We start from the raw sequence: 10,785 nt of genomic DNA, 5'->3' as shown, positions 1-10,785 counted from the left end.
TGTGTGTGTGTGTGTGTGTGTGTGTGTGTGTGTGTGTGTGTGTGTGTCTTTGTGTCTTTCGTGTGTGACTGTGTGTGTATGAGAGAGAGAGAAAGAGAGAGAGAGAGAGAAAGAGAGTGTAAGCGCGAGCGTGCGTGTACTCTTGAAATTTCATGCTATCAACTTATGTAAACAATTTAAAAGATCCCTAAGGCTTGAAAAGCAAAAACAAACAAAATAGCCAATCAAAGTGATGCTCTGATAGCTCAAGTTGGACATTGTATTTAGGCAAAGAGTACGTAAAGCAAACTCGTTAAAGGTGTGCAAACGTGAGCTTACGTTCCTTAGCAATCGATTTTACATTTACTACGTAGATGGCCTAGATCAGAAGTTTGCCAATCATGATAAACCAAGCTATTTCAATGGTTTGCGCGTTTTCTGTCTTACCTTTTCGACTACTTACATAATGCATGTACATAATATAGATAGATGTAAACAAAAATTTGCCTGAAAAGTAAGATTGTTACTTTTCAGGCTGCACAAATTTTTGTTTACATTTTACATTCTTTATCTATTATAAGTTTATAGATATAACAGTCAAAATAATATTATGATGCTTGTTCTAACATTTATTAATTGCTGGCGTGAGTTTCCACGAATTAGGTGTCAAAGCAATTGGCAGAGAGAAGAAGTGGCAGTATGTTTCCAACTCGCTGCTTTAACAATATATTGTACAAATATCATAAACTAACAACGAGAGATATGTTATGTACCTATATTATAGGATGGAAAAAGTACCTAAAAGTGTTTGATATACTTCAAATATTTTGTCTATAACCTTACGATAAAGGACTACACAGCTACTCATTGCACAAAGTTGATCATTTCTTGAATTAGCCATTTCTTGAATTGACCACTTCTTGAATTGGCCACTTCTTGAGATGACCATTTCTTGAACTGACCATTTTATTTTTTAATTATAAATTGTTTTTTTACTATTTTTAAACCATTTCGCTAATTTAGGACCATGCCCAGAAATTTATATAAACTAAAAATGAAATGTTTAAAATGTTTCATTTGCCTGTTTTTGTCAAATGGTTGCGAAATTCAGTTGCAATGAACAACGGGACGTTGCCCTCCAGGGCGATAATAAGCAATATCTAATGTACTTGAAGGTCATCGTCAAACTTGTGGTAATGTTCCTAATCCGAAGCCGAACGAAACATATAGAGTAGTAAGAAGTAGCCATATAAAAAAGTGGTCATTTGTAGAAGTGGCTATTTGAAGATGTTGTAACTTCTCATTGTGATCCTAAACCGCTGAAAAAATAAAATCGATAATATCGATAAAATACAAAAATGCCATTGAAAATTTTCGACAATTTGGAGGAAGTTTCGCGAATAAATTGCGTATTAGTAGAGCTGTACCAGTAATTTCGTTTCCTAATACATTTCGTAATATAAACTTATTTAATTTACGAGGAGCAAAAATACTGTTATTGATCTGGTTCTAAGATATTTTCGATTCTCATTACAATTAATAGGTTTACACATTAGTGGCGTTTGTTTTAGATTTTGTTAAAGACATACTTACACTGTATACAGTATATACCTGACATTGTCAGTTTAATTCAATTATTTATTAGTTTCATCAATTATCTTGATTTGTATGTACACTATTGTGTACTATGACTTACTATTACGTAATTATTTGTAAACTGACGATCACTTTTCGAAGAGTAGTATAGAATTACATGTAATTTCTCTCTCTCAATTATATTTGTATGAAATTTGTATCTTTTTTACAATATTAAGTGACGGAACGAACAACTCATGCGCCTGATGGTAAGCTACACGCCTGTCCATAGCAGTTGCAGTGCTACTAAGAGCTTTAAATGCACTGCCACTGCGCCCGTCACCCCGAGGCATAAGTTGACAAGTTCCATGTGCCTGCAATTTCACCAGCAATCTTACCCTTCAAAATCATAACTCTGTAATGCTGACATTACTGCTTGTCGGTAGAAATAGATAAGGTAAGGTAAGTACTGCCAAGTACTTCCCTGGACGAACTCTTTTTTATTTTATTTTACTTCATTTGGAACAACAACCACTATTAATAACGATTTACATTGAATATTTTTAGATAAAGCTAGTTAGCGCCAATTACAGTTGTCCACATTATCATTTTCAAACATTTTTTCAAGTATCTAACTTATGGTAAAAGTAAGATAAAAGTTAACACCTCAAAATGAAAAAAAAAACAAGCACAAAAGTACCTACAATAATAAGCATAGCAAAAAAGGTAAAGTGGTGTGAAGTGTGAAATACTGACCTACAGAAATGCGTGCATTAAAAAATGTTAATGTTATTAAATAAATAAACACGAAACAAGAAAAATGAACCAATTCTGTAAGTGGTTCACAGGACTATATTCAAACTTAAATTTCAGTTAGTTCCAAATATTTTCAAATAGGACGGTTTCCAATTCCCTTTTAAAAGTATGCTTAGATCCTATACCTATACGTGAGATTAGAAACTTTATAATAAGGGACATAATTTGTTTTATTTCTAGTAGTACTAACTTTATATAAGTTAACCCTTTGTCTAAACAGAGTAGAGTGACTTTACAACGACTAGACGTAGAGGTAGCAGATATAATCACATCACTGCCGCTGGTCAAGGCTGACTTGACCGCAATTGCCGGAGCTTCCTAATCCACGCCTCACTATTCTTGAGCATTACGTGCGATTTACCATTTGAAACCGTTATCTGATTGCCCCGGGGCTAACAAAGGAGCCCTAAATAACATGAAAACAAAATCGATATACTTGCCCGCCAGTCTGTTGGTAGGTACTATAAAAGTACAGAGCTCTTATCTACCTATCCATTAAGAGTACATTACGTCGAATTGGTTAAGTTTATATTTAGATATTGTAAATTTCATTATAGGACAGGGTCGGATATTCCAAAATTGATTTAAGGTTTATGACTAAGAGTAGGATTTTTGTTTTTTTTTTATAATGTCTAGTGACGGGACGAACAAGTTGTGCGTCTGACGATAAGCTACACGCCTGTTCAGAGCTTTAAATCGCAAAGATCTGAGGGGCACTGCTAGTGCCAATTGCTGGTGAAATTACAGGCACGTGGGACTTGTCAACTTATGTCTCAGGGCGACAGGCGCAGTGGCAGTGCCTCTCAGATCTTTGCGATTTAAAGCTCTGAGGGGCACTGCAACTGTTATGGACAGGCGTGTAGCTTACCATCAGGCGCACCTTCCGTCACTTGATATTATAAAAAAAATCACCAACACCTTTATCCTTCAAAACCGGAACACAGTAATTACTGCTTGGCGGCAGATATAGTTAAGGTGGCAGTACTACCCTGGACTCTTTCTGCTATCGATAGTTTATTACAGGAGTTAAAATCGGCGTCGCCTCTCTGGGACTCACAAATTTCAATATTATAAAAAAATATTTATAAACTGGATTTAAATCTCAACAATTTTTTGCTTACTATCTAATTTACACTGGAAGATCTTTTATAGAAACTTGTATTTACAGCATAATAACGAGGAGCTTTCTTAAGCTCCGGCCATATCCCATTAAACAGTTTCTCCCACCTGGTGGATAAGATAATGTCTCCCAACTGCTCTATTTGTAACAGGAGGGAGGATGTATAACACGTTCTCGTGAAGTGTGTCCAGAGCGAGCCTGAGAGGCTTCAGCTGGGCATCAAATTCAACATGCTAATACTAAGTGCGGGTATATATAACAGCATACTGGCTAACCCTACATCCAAAGTCGCTAGAGCGCTGTGCCCCATGGTGCAAAAATATATAAAATAAAGATAATTTTCAGTATTTATTTATTGATTTATATGTAGTGTGTTTAAGTGCTCTTGTGTTCCTAGGGAGGTGGCATATTCTATTACTAATAAACCCTCTAATAAATAAAGAAAAAAAATGTCGAACTTAAAGATTGCAATACTCATAACTCATTTCTTCTCATAAAATACGAAATCCTGAAACAAAAACGCTGTACCCATTTTAAAATACAAAACGATCTCTATTTAGCAAGAAATTGCATTTTATTATTTGTGTCGTAATCTTGAGTCATAGGAATAAGAAAGGCTGCGTTGGTTCGCAAAATTGGCCGCCTGCCAACCGCTAATCGTCACGCATATATTCAATCGCAGTGGTTGGCAACTTCGGTCTTCAGCATCGTAAATAAAAGCAAAACAAAAGTTCATCATTAAGAAGGAAAAAAGGTTAGCCCATTTAAATACCCCCTTAAAACACAGACGAGTAAATAACTGCTATTACAAAAATTGTTCAAACTTGCAATCACTTGACCAAATTGACGGACATTCACTCCTACTCATACTAGTAAATATGTTTACTTAAACTCTTAAAGGCAATTAAGTAACTAGTAACTTTATTGTAAGTTTTACCTTCATCAACTTAATTCCATTGTTGCTTATAAAATAATTGCATATAATATCATAAAAATATCACAAAATAACTTTTAATCTGATTTTTATGATTCATATACTCATATTTACATAAATGGAAATAACACTAGTCGAGAAATCTCTAAATTACGTCTTCCCTTCTTAATTTCGAATTTATTTCTAGCACACCCCCACCAGTCTCTGGCGAGCTGTACTCCCCCGTGATTTATGTAGAGCCCCATGCTGTAGAAAAAAATTCTGGACCGGTGCCTTGGTCACAAGTCGTAACAGTATTGCCAGTCACTAGCATCACTTGCTGTGTCATGCTGGAAATGGAGTCCCGCTCCACTGTATTAAACTGCATCACTCACATATACAGGGCTCATAAAGAACATACATAACAAAATTATTATATCGGCAAGTTTAGAAATAAGAAACAGAACATAACAAAGGAAATATTTTCCTTAAGACGCGTCACATGATTTCACGGTCGATAAATGAAACATCTGTCAGAAGGCTGAGGATATCGGACGAGTTGATGTCGTACAATAATTTTATTGATAATATCTAAGTAGGTAGTAGTGAGATGGGAGTAAGGACAGGGGCGGGGCGCAGGGGCGGGCGGGGGCGCGCGTGCGTGCGGCGGAGCTCGGCGCGCCCGTGTCTCGGCGGCGGAGAGCACAGCAGTCAGTAGTGCCGCGCGGAGACGCGCTCCACCGCCCGCCGCCCAGGGCCGCTTGCGCCTTCACTGTGCGCCGTTCGCCTCCTACTATGCATTTCGCGTGCCGCGCTCGCTCGTGTTGTAGTGCTTTATGATGGTACGGCATGAGAGTGCAAGATATGCGGACGTTCCGTGAGCAACTCGCTGCCAGACTTGCCACCGCCACAAGTGGGCGGGGAGACGAGACGCGTCCTCGGCTGCTCAGGTGAGCGGGCCTTCGCATCTCGCATCGATGGTTAAAGACGCTGCGATCTCGGGGTCGATAAGTTGCGTCCTCAGCACAACTGCTACGAAGTACAAACATACGTAGCAACGCGTGAATTCTTGCTACGCAGCATCTTCTTTAAACGTTAAGGTCTCGATTGTTTGTTGAATAACCAACACAGATTTCCATTGCGTAGTAGACAAAAGACGGACCATGGAACATAAACAACACATCACAATACATACAATAGAACATTGTTATACTTACTTGAACAAATTTATCTAAGCAGTTGTTCATCAGTTTGTATATTCCTTAATGTCGTATTAGGTTTGTATTCCGTGTTATTGTCTGCACCCAAAAGCATTTCTTTAATCTAAATAAGTAGAAAGATCGCGACTTAACTAATATTAACATTTACTCTACGTGACAACAATTATTGGCTAATTTCCACATAAATAAACCATAAAAACAATCAATTATATTTCTATATTATCAAGAAAGAGGAAAACAAAACAGATAAATTTTTTACAGCCCTTGAAAAGGACGTAAACAGAGCATGCCTCATATACCAGACATGATTTTTATTCCAATTTTTATTCCAACTTACTTCTTGTAGCCACAATTGAAATTAATAATAAATAAAACAGCCGAAGGCGGCAAACCATAATTGACGGACCAAAACACAGCCGGCACACATACATAGTTATGTACTTCAACAGACGTAGACATTTCGACGTTTTTGTTTCATCGAACGCAGTGAGTGGAGCCGGCGCGTGCAAGTCAATAAAAACCCGAAGCATGTTAGAGGGTTATGAATCGTAGATCGAACTAGTCACGCGATATCGGAAATTCGGATATAGAAGAGTTATCTGGCTAAAAGGCTTCGAGCTTCCATCATCAATCTCGAGTCTCCTAAATGGCGCTATTCTTACTATGATGCATTAGACACGTGACAGACTGAAAACATATTTTGAATTTTTGATTTATTATTTATGAGATTCCATGAGCACGTGGGGCATACTGAAAGTTTCTGGAACTAGCCAAAGAAACTAAAAAATATACCAAATTTGAAAAAGGAACTCCTTGAGAGTCGGTTACTTTTTACTTTATGAGACTGTCACTTGTTTTTTGATTGTAGCGTTGTTTTGAAAACTGTGAGTCTCTATTACACGACTGATGTTATTACAATGAATAATATCAATCGTGAAAATTTTCGGTCTATAATTTTCTACGATTTTCGATGTGGCTTAAGTCGACAAGGGAATCGTCAGAGATTTCAATTGGCATTTGGTGATGAAGCCTACGTCGTATTCGGGGTTCAGTGAATTTGGACGTGGACGTGATCATTTCCATGACGATGTACGTCAAAGTCGGCGGGCGACTGCGGTTACCGAATTTAATATTGATATCGTATGATAACTGATTGAAACTGAGAAAACAGTTACTTGTCAGCAAATTTGTACCGTATTAAGGACTATCCACACACATCAGTGCCGTGCCCGGGACGTGGACGGGGCGTGCTAGTTTGTATGAACTGCAGGCCCGTCCCGGCGACGACCCGGACACGGACATGTGTGAACGAGTTCATACAAAATGTACGCAAACGATATTTTTTTGAGCCGCTTAAGGAACACGGCCCGTCCACGTCCCGGGCATGGCCCGGATATGTGTGGATAGACCTTTTGGCATTGGAATGAGCCAGGTGCAAAAGATATAGCATGTGTATTTGAAGGTTTGGAAACTTTGCGCTCGATGGATACCGCATGGTTTAACGGAATACCAGAAACAACTGCGTGTAGAGTGGTGACGTAAAATGATAAAAAGTTTGATGGGGGACAATCATTGGCTATATATAATATCGTAACAAATGACGAATCCTGGGTGTACTACTTTGAACCGGAAAAAAATCAGTCCGCAGAATGAGTCTTTTAAAAATTTACCGACGAAAGTTAAGAAAAGTCGGAGCACTGGTAAGAAAACGATTGCTTCATTCTTCGGCAAATCAGGACATTGCACTACTGTATTGCTTGAAGACTAAAGGACTGTGACTGCAGATTGGTATGTAAACATCTGCTTGCCCAGACTGTTAGAAAAAGTTCGCGAAAAGCATCCTTGAAGCAATATCGTCCTTCACCACAAGTACGCGTCTGCATATTCCGCTAAGGTAATGAATGCGTATTTGAAGGCCTCACATGTGGAACTGATGACCCATCCACCATACAGCCCAGACCTTGCACCATGCGACTTCATTTTTTACCAAAAATCGGATAAACTTAGAGGTTCACGTTTTACAAGCCCGAAAGCGAAGTGAAAGCGTATCACGAAGCGATTGAAGAGGTCCCTACAGAAAACTGGACCCACTGCTTTTCGCACTGGTCCTAACGAATGCAAAATTATGTGAATAGTGAGGGCATATACTTTGACTAACAATAAATATAAACATTATATCTGGTTTTAGTTATCAAAAACCAGAAACTTTCAGTATGGCCTTAAGTACTTTAATACTTTAAGATAGCACATACACAGAGTACGATAAAAATATTATTTTTCAGGTAAGTAATAAAAATATTTTGACCATACCATGTTCAGCAGGTACTTAAGAGATATAGTAGTCTCTTATGTGAAAAAAAACCCACCCGACAATTGATATAATAGTAAGGCATTAAAAAAGCAAGGCAAATTAAAAAAGCATTACGAGGCTTTTTCATGCAATTGGTCTAAGTAATGTTTGCATGTATAAGAGGATATGGGTAAGGCGCGACACGAGGCGACTCCGCGACGCCGCCCCTGCTGTCAGTGCCAGCCAAATCACCCCGCAACCGCCCATAATTCCATACAGATAACCCCACAAATAACTGCGAAATTCAAACTTGATTCATAATAGAAACTCTACCACTCACAAATCTCTACGCAGCTATCTATTTCATCAAAGGTTATAACCTCGTTTAGATTCGTAAATCCAAAAAAACCCTTGATCAACTCTACATCTAAATTATAGTGGATACATCTTTAATAACCGAAACAAAGGATAAAAATAAATACATCAACGACTTCAACTCTACGACTAAGTTACAGACATAATAATCCATGTGATAACTTAGTTATCCAATCTTCTCGTTGTTTCGGATGATTAACGACCACTTTTTATGATTCGCTCGCATAAAGGATTTGCAATATATCTTAATAGGTCGCAAACGGTAATTATACCCATGTAATGGTAAATATAACTGTTGATAAAGTAGTATGTTGAATGAATCATCTTCAAAATTCAACATCACCGTTAAAATTTTATCTGCAGAGCACAGGGATCTTCTAAGGAATCTTAACCCTCTGATTCACGTCACAATCCACCACTATGGCCCAATGAGGGTTGGAGACTTCATACGGTTTTTCGTCGTTTCATGGCATGGAATTTCTTCACCATTAGCCAGAGGTATTACTGACAAATATTAAGAATATTATTATTGATCAATAATTGATCCTTCGAACCAGTGTCTGTTAGTCAAACCGGGGCTTACCGCTCTTACCGACTGATTGATGAAATTAAAATATGTCCTCTCAATTCAGAAACAATATTTCCCCCACCGGGCTACGACAGTTCCTTATGTTTTGTATTTGGTAGCAAAAGCTAAAGTAAACATTACTGATAAAGCATTTTAAATTGGATATACCTATACGTTAAGAAAGCAAACAAAATGGCACTGGCGACTCTCCGTGCATCATTGTTCATAAATCGTTGTGACCGTAATAAATTGGAGAATACATATTGCTATGTAGGCACTGGACCAAAAGCTTCAATTCAATATGAATTTTTTGCATCTGTAACTATTGCAATATAACATTTTCATTGGAGCTATTTTTCAGTTGGCGTTTGTTTCAATGAGGCTTTGTGCCAGAAACAAAAAAGGTTATTTTTAGCCGGCGTGTGCGAATTAGATACATGCGATGGTTTACGTAAAGATATGACCGTATTCGAATACTTGTCCCAGTTAACTTTGGGAAATCAATTGATTTTAGAACCAACGACGGTCGCCTGTTTCGGGTTAGTAGTAAAGGTAGGCCGAATATTAATTTTAGTATTTCGCACGTTTAATAAAGCTACCAAATAATTCGTATTCGGTAGCTTTACTAAATTCGTATTCGTATTTGGCCATTATGCGGTAATGCAAAATATAAACTTTTTGCCGAACGTACTTTTATTATAAATTAAATCATTTAGAGATGTATCTTACATAGGTATGTGCCTACCTAATTTCTTAGCCTACGAAATATTGTACAAATATTTTTATGGGTACTTGTTTTTATGTATATTGAGTATACGAAAGTCATTGGAAGAATAAAAATGATAGATATGACCATAATTCCTTTTTGTTATATTAATGAAATTCAAAATCGCGCGCAACACTCTCCAACTTATTTAAAATATTCCTTTTTTTATAACGCACACACACATAGCCCGCACTAGGGAGATCCTGTACCGCGGGGGCCATGGATACACAATTACATAACCACAAATCACACCCAAACTCATGAGGAGCAGGAGAAATGAGGTACATACCACTTTTACAACACCACTATAGTTAATAATAAAATCAGAATCGCAAGTATTCGAACGAGACCAATGGCACCTTACGATTATGGGTCAATCTATTTAGGGGCTACCACTACCAAATGTTATAGCAGTGAATACTATAACATAAAATATAAGTTTGAATAGTTCATGAACTACGAACTGTTAGGAATGAATTCCGAGCACAGACCAAAACGAACTATACGGTTCCTTCTGCACGTTGTTAATAGCTCACGGGTCCTTACTAGTTCAGTAGGAACTAGTTACTGCCTGTGGCTGTCTTAGTTCAATAGGTACGGTGCGCACGGATTAAATAACAATCAACTACCAAGTTGTATTTCTCAGGTTAAACAAATAGTTCGGATTCCATTCAAAATTGTATTTTCAAATATTTAGTAAAGTGTTGACCTAATAGTACTAGAACTCCGAAGTAGTTCATTTGAATAAAAATTCAAGTTCGACCGTTCGTTAAACTAAACGAACTAAAAGAATTTAAACGATTGAACTAATAGTTATGTTCTCCGACAGGTCGCTCACTTTACAGACCGAGGCACAAACAAAATATGTTAGAACTTTAATCATTGGACTCGACTAATATATAAATTAGTCGCATAATTAATTGAAATTGATGTGAAGTTTTAAAATGTTTCAATTATGTTTATACTGTGAATTTTACAGTTTGTGCAATTAATCATTATTGTACCTTTCCCGTAGCTTGTGTATTCAAACTCAAACGTAGGTCTACTTAGGACTATCAGTTTTTTACAAAAATATAAGTGCGCAATTTACTAAACCAATTAAATTACATGTATTGTTTAGTCAGAATAGTATTAACTTCAGTGGAATTTTCTAAAAAAATCCT

The sequence above is a fragment of the Hyposmocoma kahamanoa genome, unplaced genomic scaffold (genome assembly GCF_003589595.1).
Source record: "Hyposmocoma kahamanoa isolate Upper Pololo Valley unplaced genomic scaffold, ASM358959v1 92, whole genome shotgun sequence".
Classification (NCBI taxonomy): domain Eukaryota; kingdom Metazoa; phylum Arthropoda; class Insecta; order Lepidoptera; family Cosmopterigidae; genus Hyposmocoma; species Hyposmocoma kahamanoa.
Note: the sequence above shows the minus strand (reverse complement) of the source record.